This window comes from Pinus tabuliformis, chromosome 9 (assembly GCF_031772625.1).
Source record: "Pinus tabuliformis cultivar Carrire ecotype Pingquan chromosome 9, CPIR1, whole genome shotgun sequence".
Taxonomy (NCBI): Eukaryota; Viridiplantae; Streptophyta; class Pinopsida; order Pinales; family Pinaceae; genus Pinus; species Pinus tabuliformis.
The window spans coordinates 326,577,918-326,595,730 of record NC_142307.1 but is presented as its reverse complement, the minus strand read 5'-3'; the positions used below and the strand labels follow the sequence as shown (position 1 = coordinate 326,595,730).

The 17,813-nt window shown below is 41.8% G+C and overlaps 1 protein-coding gene across 1 annotated transcript in view; it reads left to right on the top strand.

Moving 5' to 3' along the window:
• The window catches only part of LOC149148541 (uncharacterized), a 263,172-nt gene that overhangs the window by 9,580 nt on the left and 235,779 nt on the right, over positions 1-17,813 (top strand).

The following is a 17,813-nucleotide window of genomic DNA, read 5'->3' as shown; positions in this document are numbered from 1 at the left end:
TGGACATATATCCATTTAGAGTGCATGACCAGTAATGACTGAGAAGTGTGCCATAAGCATCAGGGATGTCCACCACCTGAATGTCAATGTATTGCTGGATCCTGGGATCAAAAGCCAGCTGAATGTCAACTCTATTTCATTCTCCTACCACATTCACTTCAGTTTTATCCAATTGTACCACCTTTCAATTGGATTGCATTGGAATCAGGCCTAGCAGTCTACAAACTGAGTAGGACATCACAATTCCTAATGTACCAGAACTTACAAGACAATTGTGTAAATGATTTCCAACAATTCGAATTGTAAAAAGGAAGGGAGGGGAACCTTTTCTTTGTAGATTGCCATATGTGCCTCTGAAGCCTTGTTGGTATCCTTATTGGTTCGGGCAGATAAAGTTTCGAGAAATCAATCTTTTTGATCTGTTAGTTGTGCTACCTCAAACAGAGATATGTTGGACTTTGTTTTATTAAGGTCTTCGATAAGATTATAACCAAGCTTATTTCGCTCTGCATAAATACGATAATGTCTTCATTGTTCAGCACTAACTCCAAAATTTCCATCTCCTTTTTCACTATCTCCAATGCAGACCTTACAATCTTACTCTCCATGTTGAGCAGTGGCATGGATTCTACACCACCTAGGTAGAGCAAGATGTGCTAAGTTTACAGAGGCTCCTGAACTACTAGTTCCTGCCTAGTTTGCATTATTGGCAGGGTGGGGGAACACCTCAATTCTTAGGTCTAGTATTCCATTATTTGTCCTTCCCCGATTACAGGAAAGCGCCCTCTGAGTCCTTTGGAAATGGAAGTTCTAGTTCTGCTTGGTAGTAGTATGCTGAGGTTGGTTATAAGGAACTTGCCTTTGTTTAGCATGTCATTACTTCATTTCTGTACCATTTTCCGTATATTATCCCATTCGGGATTAGGATTAGGGATTTTGGCGATCTTTTGTTGTTCTTGAGGAGTAACCACAAAAACAAACATTGGCATTAATAAATGGGGGCACCACTTTAGGATTTACTATGGGAGTTGTGTGAGTGGTGTAGCTAAAGACATTCTGGGTTACTGCCTGACCATCTAAGTATGTAGGCATTGAAGCAGGAGTAGGTAGCACCTAATTAAGAGGTGTGGGAGTGTATGGTGGAGTGGGATATGGATACAAAGCAGTAGATGCTTGACTTCTCATGGGCATGGATTGTGTAAAGGCTTAGTTCAACACGGGAATCTTATTATAGGCTCTTGGTGTTCCTAACGGAGTTAATTGACTTATACCCCGAATTTCTCAAATTGTTTTGAACCATGTGTTTTGGTTTTTCCTGGAAGATATATAGAGATATACGTATATATGGTATTCTATACCCTCCGTGTCTTCTGGGTTAGTGCACAGGGGTTATCAAGCCTAGGTGGGATAGCATGTTCTTGGTGTATAGCCTAACCCTACCTGTCCCTCTATCTGTACGGACCAAAGTGATGATCTACCAGCCTATCTGTGCTGGCCGAGGTGGACCAGCCTATGAATCTGTGATGATTGTACGGGCTATAAATCTATGACCGGTCCATCGCATCAATCTGTAACTGAAGCCATGGCAGGATCCGAGCTCGAATAGGGGGTCTACTGTTGCTGGTAAACCGCGGATGATCAAACCTACTATTGATATCTGGGCTGCAACATCATCTATAGATGTAGGACCCCACGGCAAGACTTACAGAAACTCGCTAGTGGAATATGCTATGGTGATCCCATCGATGTTGTTCGTTGTACCTGTAGACAGTTGATGAAAAGAGAGGATTGACTATTCTAATCAATCGATCGAATATTGAGGTCCAAGTAAACCCACTTGTGTAGCCGGGTATTGGATTGTCCGATCAACATGAAAACGGTCTCTACGGCAATTCTATGTTAGACACAAGGGCCAGTTGGTGGTTCGTATGGGTGAAAGTACGCGTCTCTCTCAATGCCTATCGATGTCTCAATCGCAGTCCTTAGTTAGTATGGGGTTTTCCCCTCCCATTGCCATTGCGGTAATTGCATATATGACAATGTGTTTCACGCGCTTTCTCTGCTCTGGACTTCTGACTCGTTATCCCTAGTAATGAACAAAATCGATCTCTCAAAATTGCATAATTACATATATAATAGCAGCATTATCCGCTAAAGCGTAATTACTTATATAATGAATGAATGCATAATGACATGCAGCAGGTTTACGTGACATACCCGATCTAGGTATGGGGCTAGTCATTTCGGAGCGGCTCCTTTAGAAGAGACAGAGGGGCTGGGGATGAGAGAGAACCTGCTCGATGTGCTACATACGTATGTCAATGATTAGTTCTTACTCCACCCGATTCTATCGAGAGCTTTTCTCCCTGGTTGTCGGCTCCACCAGAGGTCCATCGCTGGGGCATGAATAAGGATCAGAATTCCTCTCCCTTATGGTCGAGCCCCTCTCCTTATTAGTCGAGCATGCTTACGCACCCTGCCGGTCCTCGATTGATGATGAAGAGCGGCATGACCAAGTACGTTCCATAACTAGCGCTTGGAAATAACTCCTTCAATGGTACTTCTATAGACCTGCTTCTATAGATATGCACCTTTTCACAATCCTAATGGGCAGCTGTAGCCTGACAGACATATTGGACAGTTGGAATAGATGGAAGTCGATTTGGATGGGGTCAATAACTATGTTGACTTTGAAGTCATTGAGATCCTGGATGATAAGGACCCATATCTGGCACTATTGGGAATTGATTGGGATTTTGAGAATTATGCTATATTGAATTTAGCGGTGGATGTCTTTGAAAAGGGAGGGCCGCTGAGTTGTTCAGTCGCTGGATCCCATGCTAGGTTAGCTCTTTATGGAGCCATTGGAATAAGTATTGGACGAGGGTGTCCTAGATAAGCTGTACAATCTGACCACCAGGCAATGGGAAGGCTATATTAATACTACCACAGATGGTGAGTGAAGTTGGCGCAGTATATGTTCCTTTGGGATAGACTTTGAAGTTGCGTTTACCATGTGGCAGAACTAAGAGTATGAGCGGTCCACTCAGTGGTATATGGTCCTACGAGCATGCGGGTGGATATGCAATGAGATGAAATATCCACCATGCTTTGATGGTACAATGGATGCTGCAAGTTTTGTAATTTGAATGGAGGAACAGGTTGTGCCAGAGCATCGGGTTGCTTACATCTATCACTGGCTTAAACCCCCACAAGATGGTGGGCAACACATAAGGAAGAGTTGCAGGATTGGGAGGATGCAGTAAGACGACATGTATGCTTTTGACCAGATTTAAGGGTAATGCTAACGACTGACGGATCCAATACCTCTATAATGTTGCCACAATTTGAGACCATGTGGATGGTTGTGAGGCGCAGTGGAAAGCTTAGGCCATTCAAACTCATCAATGGGTGCATCAATTCATTTACACCTTAGAGTCATTACCAAAGAACTTATATCCGTAGGCAGAAATTGAGTAGGAGACGTGCCATTGGTTGAAACTACGGGAAAGGTTTTCTAAAAGGTGGCTAAGTCTTACTCGTTCAGTGTAGATTCCTAGTAATCAAATTGACCTGTAAAAGGCCTTGCAGTAGAGGTCTAAGCGTGGAGATAGAGGCATCATAAAAAGATCCATTCCCAGATTCATTTGACCCCGTAGCGAAGGTCTAAGTGGAGATTCTGTAATATACACTGACTCTAAGACAGGTGAGCTCAACGTACGATAGCCGGGTGGCTTGAGTAGCGAAAGCGGTATGGACTAGTAGGTCATAGGGGTGGGTCTAAGGGAGGACCTAAGGAAGGACAAGAACTAGGATAGGGGATAGTAAGGGAAGAAAGCAGGATAGAAAATAGAGAGGTCATAATAGCAAGCTCCTAGAGAGCCTAGCACCCCTAGCAGACAGAGCCTAGCATCCCTAGTAGCTTCAAAGGAATTGTTGTGGGGATATTTTCAAACCCCAGTGAAATGACCAATAAGCCCCAATTTCTCCCGCAACTGATCCTCACCTACAGGGAAAGATTTGCTCATATAATTCAAAAAGCCATTGAAATGACCAGTAAGCCCCAATTTCCCTACGCAACTGATCGTTTTATGGCCCCACTCATGTAAGCGAATAAGACATAATATCTACATTATGGAATAAGATCAACCTATTTCACTCTAAGGTAAGGTCTTTTTAGACAAAATCGGCGTACTATTGTTTCAATCAAATATAACTATTTAGGTAAGGGCTCCTTAGCTCTGTTTATATCATTTCAACCTGTGTAGCAACCACCAAATACCCTATGGTTTGGATACCATCAAATCCCATAAATTAGCACTAGTCCCATTATCAATTAATTGACTCGCTAGCTGATCACTGTCGCTTGCCCTAATAAACAAGACATAAATAACTATATCGATTATTTACTGGTCACTATACATCTATTTCTCTCTTGACTGACCTGACCCCTTAGGGTAGGGAACCCATAACCCATCAAAGAATCCAATCTTTCATGCAAGGACAAAGCACATTGGTGTACGTAATCATTTCATAAGGAAGCTTGTAAAAACATATTATGCAAAGAAAGAAAACTCAAAAACATGAATATATCATAATAATAATAGATATAAGCTATAAAATACTACATCTACATACATGTGTCTCAAAAAGTGACAAGTGTTTGAAATAATTACATATCGACGGTTAGCCTTAATGAAAATCATGTATACAAAAAAGGACACGTAATCTATTTTTACATCATGAAAATATCAATATGATATGAAACAACACCATGTATAGATTGACTCATTTTGTAGAAATTTTGAATAATTTAACACATATTCAATGGAGATTATCCTGATCATGTACTATTGCGGAAAACATACACAATACATAAGCTCCTCTACGTTGATCATCAATATAGCAGCATCAATAACAATTAAAACATCAAGAGCATTCACACATTAACACAATATGTATCCCGGGGAAAGCATCTCGCTAAAAACCCCAACTATCTGTATATTAATGATTGAGTCATGTAACATTACACAACATAATACTTCTCACAAGTATCTCCACCTCTGTTACACACAATACAGCTCAGATCTGATCTCCAAATCTCTTCCACTGCTTGCCTGCCTCCACTGCTCAATACCTGCTCAAGAACTGATGAGAATGGCTCACCAAACTCGTTTTTCACCTGCAAAATAGTCACTCACACTTTGTTGGATGTGAGCACAAGCTATAATGTGGGAAAATACGTGAGAAAACTCATTGGCATACTCAATCCCTTGATTGTGCAAGATCTGGTGCACAACTATAGTCACAATTGATAGCAATCTGATTCTCTACCACCTGTCCCTGTTGAATTGAACATGCACTGACATGCAACTGAGTTAACTGATGTATTCATTAGTTGTATTATGAGTTAATAACTTGTGAATTAATTAATAACTAATTCACCCAACTCATATCTAGTCTATTGATCAGTTAGACTAAATACAACCAGTTTAACAAAGCTAAACTGAACACAACTCCATCAATTGCACCTCCAGTCCACTAAACTCAACTCACTTGAGTTCTAACTGAAGTCCTGCATGCAAATATTAGTCATCCCATAGGTAACCACGTATTTCCCTCTGGGATCTGCATGTACCACATCCGTAACTCATCCTGAAGTGCTCCAAGAGAATAAGATTAAGTTTATAGTCCAAATATTATTGTGAGATAATAATATTTGACTTTTCTATTTTTGACAGCCAGTCTAAAAATAGACTTTGATCACTCACACTGTGATCACTCACACTTTCATCAAAAATAGAAGTCCATCTATTTTTTCCCAACTTGATCAATCATCCATAAACAACAACCTGCAATCCATAGACATGATCCATATGTCTAAAAATAGACATAGTCTAAAAATAGACTTGCGCCAAAAATAGCCTGCGGGCCCACTTAGTGAAGGCGACTCTTTTCACTAAGCTCCATCATCTTGTTGCAATCTCAACACTCCCTCTCGACAAGATATGGATTATTAGCAACCCCTATCCTGCCTCGGTGGTACTCGAATTTGCTCCTGGTGAGAGCCTTCGTCAGAATATCAGCATCCTGATCCTCCGTTGGAATGTACGAAAGTAACATGATCCTCCGCTGCACACAATCTCTGATATGATGGTACCTGATGTCAATATGTTTAGATCTATCATGAAATACAGGATTAGCCGAGAGTTTAATGCAACTCTGGTTATCACAGTAAATCACAGTAGGATCCAAATGAGAACCGAACAAACCAACTAGGATCTTCCTCATCCATATAGCCTCGCATGCAGCCAAACTTGCTACCATATACTCGGCCTCCGCTGAACTGAGTGCCACGAATCTCTGTTTCCTGCTGTACCAAAAAACTGCTGTCGATCCAATACTGAAGACCCCTCCTGATGTGCTCTTTCTGTCCGTTGGGCTCCCTGCCCAATCTGCATCCGTGAAGCCACATAGCTTCACCTCATCCTCTTGTCTGTACCACAAACCATATCCCGATGTGCCTCTCAAGTAGCGCAATACATGCTTGCCCGCCTTCCAGAAGAGCTTGGTAGGCTTAACCATAGCTTGTGAAAGCTGGTTAACTGCATAGCATATATCGGGTCGTGTATTGACCAAATACATCAGCGACCCCACCAACTGTCGATAAACAGTGGCATACACTTCTTCTCCCGAAGTGGCATCTTCCTTCCTCCAACCTCCAGGAAGAGGAGTATCAACAAGCTTGCAGCCATGCATGTTGAACTTCTCCAGTATCTCCCAAGCATACTTGCCCTGAGAAACAAACAGTCCACCACTGCGCTGCCATATTTCCAATCCCAGGAAATAGTGAAGGAGGCCCAAATCCTTCATCTCAAACTCGTAGCAAGATCCTTCTTGCATGACAGTATCAACAGCTCATCACCCGTTAGAATCAAATCGTCAACATACAGTACAATGATAAGCAACTTACCCTTCACCACAATCTGGTTTAGGTTAGGATCCGCCTCGCTCTTGGAGAATCCAAGTCCTGTGAAATAACTGTCTATCCGTGTGTACCAAGCACGTGGTGCTTGCTTCAACCCATACAGCGCTCTCTTGAGCCTGCACACATGCGACTCGCTGCTGAAGACCTCAAAGCCTTCGTGCTGCTCAATATACACCTCCTCCTCAATGGCTCCGTTGAGGAACACAGTCTTCACATCCATCTGATGAATGTGCCATCCCATCTGCGCTGAGAGAGCAAGAATCGTCCGTATGGAAGAATACCTTGCGACAGGTGCAAAGGTCTCCTCATAATTGATCCCCTCAATCTGTGAAAAGCCTCGGGCAACAAATCTTGCCTTGTACTTCTCAACACTCCCGTCAGCTGCCTGCTTAACTTTGTAGATCCATCTCGAACCCACCACTGATTTCCCTTCCGGTCTAGGAACAATCTCCCATGCACTGTTTCTGACAATAGAATCATACTCTTCCGCAATGGCGTCTACCCATGCGGGATCCTCCACAGCTTCCTCGAAAGAGGATGGCTCAGTCACAACACACTTGCTCATAAGAGCCATGTATCCAGTGTACCGATCAGGTGACTCTCTGCCTGCGTTGGGTTGTAGGTGGTCCTACAACTTTCTCTGCATCTTGAGCCAGTCGCTCAGCTTCTGTCAAGCGCTTTCGCCCTCTGATGGTTGGCGCTGCATGAGTGGTCTCTTCCACTCCATGAACCTTGTCCTGTGGCTGATCCACGTCCTGAAGCTCATCCTTAGGAACTAATAGCTCCTCATCTGCATGCAAGTGTAGCTCCCTCTCAAGCGAACACTTCATGGCTTTCTCCTCCTGAAATTTTATATCCCGTCGCACAACAATTTTACCACTGTCTGGCAAATACACACGATAGTTGTGGGGCGTATCAGTGTACCCCACAAATATCCCAACCTCTGCGGTTGGCTCCAACTTCTTCCTGGCATCCTTCGTCACCTGCATGTAAACGTTAGCACCAAAAATCCTCAAATGAGAAAGATCAGGCTTCTTACCAGAATAAGTCTCCTCAGGTGTACTCATGCCAAGTATCCTATGAGGACAATGGTTCTGCACATAAACTGTTGTATTGCATGCTTCCGCCCACAAGTGAAGGGGTAGGCCCTGATCATGCAACATTGCCCGTGCAACACCCACAATCGTTTTGTTCTTCTGCTCAGCTACCCTGTTCTGCTGTGGGTTATGGGGAGCTATGAGCTCTCTACGAATCCCTTCTGTCTTGCAGAAATCCTTGAACTCGTCCGAGATGTATTCACCACCATTATCGCTCCTAAGAGCCTTCACCTTCTTCCCCGACTCCTTCTCGACCAGTGCTTTGAATTCACAGAACTTTGAATATGTCTCGCTCTTCTTCTGCATGAAGAAGATCCGGCACTTACGAGAGAAATCATCAACAAAAATCACATAATACCTGTGTTTTGTTGTCGAAGCGACTGAGAAAGGTCCACACACGTCTGTGTGAATTCTCTCAAGGATCGTCGTGGCGCGACTATCCTTCTTGTGAAAGGTGGCTTTCACAAACTTCCCCAAGGTACACCCCTTGCACTGATCTGACTGCGCAAGTGTGCCTTTAGGAAGCCCTGTAGTGATCTGCTGCAGTATCTTCAAGGCTCCATGGTGAAGGTGACCCAATCTCCTGTGCCACAACTCGCCATCATCCCGGCTCACCAATCCTTCTGCATTGCCTGCCATTGCTGCGCATCCATCTACATGCAATTGATAAAGGTTCCTCACTCGAACCCCTATCTTCCGGGTCTCACTAGTTGTCTTGCTGCGTAGGAAAGCCTTTCCCTCGCTGAAAACAACATCATACCCCTTGTCTTCTAACATCGCCACTGAGATAAGATTCTTCTTCAATCCTGGAACATGCATGACTTCCTTCAATACGAAGGGTTTACCAGACTCCCTCTCAAAGGAAATGGTACCGATACCGGTCGCACTGTATTTACCATCATCGCCCATCTCGATGTGCACTCCAAGATCTTGGTCCTCCAGATCACAGAACAAATCTCTATCTCCCGTCATGTGAAAAGACGCACCACTGTCCAAGAACCACACTGATCCCATCATACTTGAAACCAAGCATACGATCAATGAAAAATCAAGCTCAAACTAAGAAGCTAAGGCCTCTCCCCCTGCAGATCCAGCAGCGTGCTTGTTCTTCTTCTTCTGCGGACAATTTGTGGCATAGTGTCCGTGCTGGTGACAGTGAAAACACTTCACCTTGGACATATCCTGCTTCTTGCCTTTCGCACCAGACTGAGAAGTTTTCTTGCTCTTCCCTTTCTTTTCTTTGGCAGCCAAAGCACAATTCTCTTCATCAGCTCCCTTTGATGAAGATCCGTCCCTGGTACTCCGCCTGATCTCCTCCTGCACAAGATCTGACCATAGTCTTTCCCATCCTGGCAACTTCTCCCGACCATTGACAGAGTCCTGATAGGAATGCCAACTCTTCGGAAGACCAAGGAGAGCCAAGCTCACCAAGTCCTCATCATCGACAGTAACCCCCACACTTCCCAACTCATCTCGACACTGAGTGAACTTCGTGAAATACTTGGGAATACTGTCACCCTTCTCGCATTTGATGTTTCTGAGTTTATCCTTGAGCGCCAGGTTGCTCTTGCTTTGGAATAACATTTGCAATCCGTTGAAAGACATTTTCAACAATACTGTTGCAAAATTCGAATTCCACCAGCAACCAACTCAAATGCTTCAGATCTAGAATTCGTGAGAACACAATATTTCTCGTACAGAGATTGACTGTATGGGAATTCACCGGATATCTCACCTTCCAAAAGAAGGATGAATCCAGAGGCTACCTGGCCCGATTACAGACTCTGCCTGAAGAAATAGAATGTAAACACTTCCTGAATAGTAGATCTGATGATCAATCCTTGCTTGATATCCTGTAAAAATCTCTTCTACAAATCAAGCAGCTCTGATACCATGTAGAAATTTTGAATAATTTAACACATATTCAATGGAGATTATCTTGATCATGTACTATTGCGGAAAACATACACAATACATAAGCTCCTCTACGTTGATCATCAATATAGCAGCATCAATAACAATTAAAACATCAAGAGCATTCACACATTAACACAGTATGTATCCCGGGGAAAGCATCTCGCTAAAAACCCCAACTATCTGTATATTAATGATTGAGTCATGTAACATTACACAGCATAATACTTCTCACAAGTATCTCCACCTCTGTTACACACAATACAGCTCAGATCTGATCTCCAAATCTCTTCCACTGCTTGCCTGCCTCCACTGCTCAATACCTGCTCAAGAACTGATGAGAATGGCTCACCAAACTCGTTTTTCACCTGCAAAATAGTCACTCACACTTTGTTGGACGTGAGCACAAGCTATAATGTGGGCAAATACGTGAGCAAACTCATTGGCATACTCAATCCCTTGATTGTGCAAGATCTGGTGCACAACTATAGTCACAACTGATAGCAATCTGATTCTCTACCACCTGTCCCTGTTGAACTGAACATGCACTGACATGCAACTGAGTTAACTGATGTATTCATTAGTTGTATTATGAGTTAATAACTTGTGAATTAATTAATAACTAATTCACCCAACTCATCTCTAGTCTATTAATCAGTTAGACTAAATACAACCAGTTTAGCAAAGCTGAACTGAACACAACTCCATCAACTGCACCTCCAGTCCACTAAACTCAACTCACTTGAGTTCTAACTGAAGTCCTGCATGCAAATATTAGTCATCCCATAGGTAACCACGTATTTCCCTCTGGGATCTGCATGTACCACATCCGTAGCTCATCCTGAAGTGCTCCAAGAGAATAAGATTAAGTTTATAGTCCAAATATTATTGTGAGATAATAATATTTGACTTTTCTATTTTTGACAGCCAGTCTAAAAATAGACTTTGATCACTCACACTGTGATCACTCACACTTTCATAAAAAATAGAAGTCCATCTATTTTTTCCCAACTTGATCAATCATCCATAAACAACAACCTGCAATCCATAGACATGATCCATATGTCTAAAAATAGACATAGTCTAAAAATAGACTTGCGCCAAAAATAGCATGCGGGCCCACTTAGTGAAGGCGACTCTTTTCACTAAGCTCCATCATCTTGTTGCAATCTCAACACATTTCTCACCTCCTCAGGCTATGCAGGCTTTAGTACTAATATTGAAGCTAATCATTGAGGTTATGGCTAGGGTCTATATAGTTTTTAGTTGTAGTATATGATAGATCATTAATCTTTACCTAATTATGTGCTTATTTTCACTAGGATATACTAAATTCAGTTTGCATGACCTACTATCAGTCTGCTTGGAGCTTGATAAGGCTGATAATTTCACCCAACTACCTCTATCTTTAGGGCTACTAGATATATATCTTTCTAAGTAACTACTATACCTAGCATCACCATATTTTCTCCATAATAAGCTAAAGCATCCTTGGATATGATGTTCATATCCCTATAAGAGATATTAGACTTCAAAGCAATCTTTGGTATTTATGCAAGTAGGATATAAGAATGACCAACCTTCCCAATAATACCTCTTAGGCTTATCTAACATTTGTCACTAAGCAATCTATTTCAACTTGAAAATAATCTCTCTATTACAATAGTTGCTAATCTATCCCTAAAGTAGTCTCTCTTCTTATCTATATCTATGTAGTCCTAGGTCAATTATGATTCTATAACCTATGCCTCAGATCTTTCTATAGATAATGAGGTAACCTTAGTAGTTCAACTTGTAAGAGTCTCACCCAAGGTAATAACTTATTGCTATAAATCTACTATACTATCATTTGTTGCTACCACCCTATGTATATCTTAGGAATATTGTAACTAAAAACTCCACCACGGATAGGTATAAAAAACATGGGTGTTGGGTTGAATAATGCATGAACCCCGACAGTGTCTAATTAGCTACGTACCGGGTTTTTTGTTGTGGATATGCTCAATGTGAAAATGAAGGGGTTTAGTTTGTTTAGGTACATCTACCCATATCTAGTAATTCCTGCAGTTTGGATATAGGTTCGATTGCATTTGGATCGGTTTCTTAATGGCTATGAGTAATGGGTTACCCTGCCTTAGGTGCTCAAATGGTAATCTACTCGAAGTACCTGTAGTGATGGGGTTACACTGCATCATTTTATTGATGTGTTGGGCAAAATAGTCAGAGTATATATCATGGTGTTTCCTGATACTGAGGTTCAGCATTAGGACATGTTTCTACTTCATAGTGTGGTGGATTGCCTTTTGATTCCTAACTGAGTATAAGAATCCTAATATAGTCTAATGTTCATCATTGTCAACAAGGGCATCATAAGGGGTTATGGGTTCCACTATAACAAAAAAGAGTAGAGGGTTTAGCTCATAAAGGTAGGGTTTGAGTATCAAGAGATAAAGAGAGAACCGAGGAATAGATACATAGAGATACCAGATATCAACCATAGGAATCAAGAACTAAAGAATACATGAAAGTGATAGAGATGAATAATAGAGTCTCAGTCAAATATAAGATTCCTAATAATACAACGAGAGTAAAAAATTCATAGGAGTAGACCCTTACTTATAATTCTATTCCTAATATTGTGACTAGAGTATAAGCATACTAATATATAATAATAATACTAACAGATAGAATCTAAATAAATTATTAGACTAGAGTCACAAGTATAGTCTAAAAAGAGTATAAGGAAGGCCTAAGAGTATAGAGAGTCTAAAATGGAGTATCAATAACTAACTAGTATACCTGCTTTATAAGCTAGTATAAGAATCTTCTATAAGGCCAGTCTTACTAAGTATAATGAACTAAAAGTCTTTTAGTCACAATGATATTAGCTTATTTTCTTAATCTCAAAAAAGAGGGATATAAGACCAAAAAGAGTATGCTAATGCTCCTAAGCTATTATAACCTTCCTGATCCTAATAATACTAAGATATTATTTTATTACTAAACTAATATAAGAATGCCTAAGTATCAGATTCCTAATTTAGAGTATATAATACTACTAATAGAGAAGTCCCTTACAGTATTAATTGAAGCAACACTACCAAGAATTACTAAGAGAGTATAATAGATTCTAAGTAGAGTATGATTAAGTCTAAGATTAGTATTAGGAATATCATTATATTATACTCTATTAATCATTTGAGTATTAGAAATATATGAATTATTATATACTATATTAGGAATAATAAGGATATTATACTCGATTAGTTCTTTTAGTATGAGGTATTTTATCTCCTGCTCCTATTTATGAAATTGTAGAAAGATGCCTATTTTTTTTTATTCTTCTTCCTGGCTCAGGGTAAGGTTCCCCTAAAACCCCTAACCTCTTTGATCACTTTACTATCTAACAGGTCTACCACTAGCTTACTCCTCATTTATAAAATAGACTACTGCCTATACTTAGAATCTATTATACTCTCTTTATAGAACATGCCTAACCAGTGAAGCCTAGTCTCATAGCCTTTACCGGCTCCCAGCAGCTCATTCCTACCCATGTTATAAACCCAGACACTATTGAGGTAGGCTTTCCAATCACAAGCTATCCATATACGGGTGGAGGCAGTCCAAGTTCAACTATCTCGCCCTTGCTCCATAGGTTTGCTCTTTCAAACCAACAACACCCAGTCGGGATAGCCTTTCCTTAATGCTTGCTCCAAACACACACCAAGCTCTACAGAAGCTCTATAACCCAAGTTGCTTCTCAATACACGCTCTAGAGGACAGGCCTTGCTATTAAACAAAGGGTACTAAGCGAATAAGCTATCAATCTAGGCTCTAACTACACTCTACTAAGACCGTTGGGCCATAATCCAAGCCATCAGGTAGTTCCACGATATCTGAGCCATCCGGAAGAAGTGAAACGAAATCTAGCCCAACCAAACAAACCAACATGGATTTTGCATCTCACTAATGGAGACCATACTAGTTCAACTTAGATATGCCAGTCTCGTCTTTATACATACCTGCATAAGCCTGATAAGCCTCATAATCCCTCTTTGTTACCATTAGGCAGACCAGACACTGCAATACCAGGATTTATATTGATAGAGACCTCCCCTACAGCTAGATAGAAGGTAATATATTCTCATAGGTCTAGTGCTCCTATAATCCTTCCTTCCTTATTAACTGACATTAATATTATATATATGTAATTATGCTTTTCCTTCTTCTCTCTCTCTTAACGTATTGACTCGTATCATTTCGGTCACTAGCCAGGCTTGCTTCAACAAAGATTTTCTGATCCGTATAGTTGTTTCAAGATAGGCGCATAGTGAGCCATACCCCCCCTAGGTGCCGACAGAGAGCCCTGCCCGAATAATGAAATTATGTGGCCCAGTGAAACCCTTCCATACAATTGGAATAATCCAACACAATAAATGGATACCCATATAAGGTTTCCCCTCCCACACGTGCTCAACCCCGGTCCCGTGAATACACTCCAAAAAATGCCCGCTCCGTCAATCCAGCATACGTTCTATCAATCCAGTATACATAAATGAAGAAACTCTAGCCGTCCCCAAAGCACCCTCCATCCAGTTGATACTTCAATTCTCCGGTCTACTGAGGAGGATCCGGTCACAGGTCCACTTGAGGACAAAAAGGATGATGCACCGCCATAAAATATTGAAAGGATGCATGCTTCGGAAATCCTGACCATGATGATGCCGGGGCGATACCCATCTTGGAGTAAGTCGATGCTGTGGCAATATATATTGGGATGATGACGCAGGTGCAAAGCCCAAGCTGAGGCCTTCCCTTCCATTCGATGGCGGTCCCTATTGGTCCTATTGGTATGGTATGTTTATTCCCTATTGCTATGGTAGTATCGATTGGTATGGTAGTCTCGGCCAATCCAATGATGCGGCCTAGCACAACAACCTGATCCACTGAACAAACAGTCTGGGAATCAAGTTTGTGATTACCACAGGTTCATATACATACCCGTGGCCTTCCCTCACAGGGTGGGATCGGAGAAATAGAAACGAAGTTATATTTATAGTCGTATTAATCAACAATTCTAGTCCTCTCTTATCCCCATAATGGACACCGCAACCAAGGTCTCACCAGCGCTCCCCGGATTGAAGTAGAGACCAATTTTCTTATTATTGAATAGATGGATCCCCCACTAGAGGGTTAGAAACTCCTACCCCACCAATATATAGTTGCTGTCATATATGCTTGCTCCTACCCACTCCCACAGAACAGTAATGAGCCCCCAGTCCTCATGTTCTGATAGCTCTCCTCGGGATGGGATATTTTCAGAGAGCAAACATCACATCTTGGGCTGCCATTATACAACATATTTCTCAGTAGACGAACTACGAAGTGCTTGCTGGATGGTAGGGTGGCTTCCACTACCAACTCATTCCATGCAATTACTTTGTAGTTCATGCTTGGTACCCAATCCAAGGTCTGTTGAGGGTTTCACTACTGGTATAATATAAAAACAACCCTGCCTGCTGGGTTCTCTTAAAACGGGGTAAGTGTTACATTATAAGGGTCTTCGTGAAAAGTCATTCTTTATATATGTAATTACGTAATGAATTAGAATCTCTCGTCAACCTTCAATTGGACTTCCTTACTGGGAATGATTGCCTCTGGGATCGAGTTATTGAAACTAGGATCGATTGTATCAACGCCAGGATCCACGACATCGACTATTGGATAACCTGTTGGCATCAAGTACCTGTAGACCCTTGGTCTGGAGTCCTGGCATATAGTGAATAAACACTTGGCAATCATAGGTAAACGAACTAAAAGGGGAGGCCCGGTAGGGTGAGGTACGTTAGTGACTCGACCTATGGGAGAGGAACGAACGCTCGACTATAAGGCCGCCATCAACTCACTCATTCATATGGGTGAGGAATGAGGTTAGGTCGTGAAAGGAAAAGAACTCATTTACACGAAGTGGTGTTTCATATATAATGATATGACTGAATCTCGCTACTGCCACTCGATCAATGAAACGACAAATGGTTAAACGAATCAAAACGAAGTGGATGCTCATATATAATATGTATGAGGCATCTTGCTCCTGCAAACGAATCGATCTGAGAGAATTTGAATTAATCTTGTGCAACCACTCAATCATATATCATTATATGAGCCATCTGCCTTCTACCAAAGACTCGAAATGTTTCTCGAATATGAGAAATACGATCAAATGGCCAATCTCGGAGGGTGAAGTAATGTGCAAGGAAGGACACAGTAGGGGGAAGGAAACCGCCATTCTTCTCTTGTTTGCTTGTGCTCCGACCCTCACCCATATGATGAGTGAGCGTTAAAACCCTCTATTTTGGGAAACTAGAGCGATAAACCCCTCACCATATGAATAGTGAGTGACTCCATCCCTTGCCCCCGCTCATTCCATCCTTTCATCTGTCCGTTTTTACAGCCCTCCCTCTCCTGTTAGTCGAGCCATGCTATAGCATGAGGGCGGCCCTCAACTGTCAATCAATCAAATTCATTTGATTGGATCCTGATTAGGAGGTGGGGCAGTATGAGTTCACAGACCAGAAAAATGATTATAGGGGGGGCGAAGAAGCCAATAAACTTAAGCCTAAGACCTATAACTTTCGGCCTTCATCACCAGAATAAACAAGCATAAGGAAGCAGCTTTTAGACAGGAGCCTTTAGATAGAACTTGAACCTATAATCTCTAGCCTTTCACCTTCTGCCTTCAACCTCTAAACAACCAAGCCCAAGCCAAAAGCCATTAGACGGAAGCATCGGTATAAGAAAGATTTTTACTTTTCTACAATTAGATAGATCGCAGTATTAACCTTAGGCGTGGGTTAGATTCAACTAAATTCTAAGCCCATCCCTTCAAAGCAAGTTTCATCTTTTTGGGGGTTGTGCCGATCCCCCACCCAAAGCCTTCGCCAAACACGTTTTGTGGAAATAAAAGTTTAGTTTATCGAGGCTACGAGTAATATTCTCTATTTTCCATCTTAGTTAGATCCTTATAATTTGTGATTAGCAAACTAACTGGATTTCCCACATTTCAGGTGATTTTCCATTCGTCTATGCAATCAGACAGGTCGAAGTATAAGCTTAGGCGATAGAAAAAGTTTGATAGGGGTGGTCCCACGGACGGACAAATGACGGCCCACATATACTGATAGGGGCGGTCTCACATCACATGATACCCATTCAATCCATACGTCGTGCAATCCATACCTGATAGAGGAGAAAACCCCCTTTGCAATTCATACCCGACAGAGAAGCCATACCCCTGCACGAGAAACACTTACTGATACGGAACACTGGTTCCTACCTCGAATAGATGCTATGACGAAGCTTACCGTTTTGACCATTTGAATAAGATCATAGCCGATAGCTAATCATAAACATATGTGGGTAGAGCCAATTGCCGATGAGAATAGTCAGAAGGGCAGAGCCATAAGGTAATTGCCGAGAGCCAGTTGTCATTGCCAAAATAAGAAGACCCCCCTATAACATACCCGAGTCATCTTAAACACAGACCGCACCTTCTTGTTCTGTCTTCTTTAGCACCTCACCTCCATCCGGTCTTTCTGCATTTTCTTATTTAAGTTACTTATTGGGTGGGGGGGCCCACTCTTTCACCTAACCTTTGTTTCATATGCCACGGATACTTTTCTTTAGTGGGGCGTACCAAGAAGTTAGTATGTATGGTTGTAAGTTCCCAAGGAGTATATGATGCATAGGTTGTTACAAAGTCTAGTCCAAAGGAGGGCATAGGGTGTAGGTATGAGTGTACTAGGGCTAGTCCC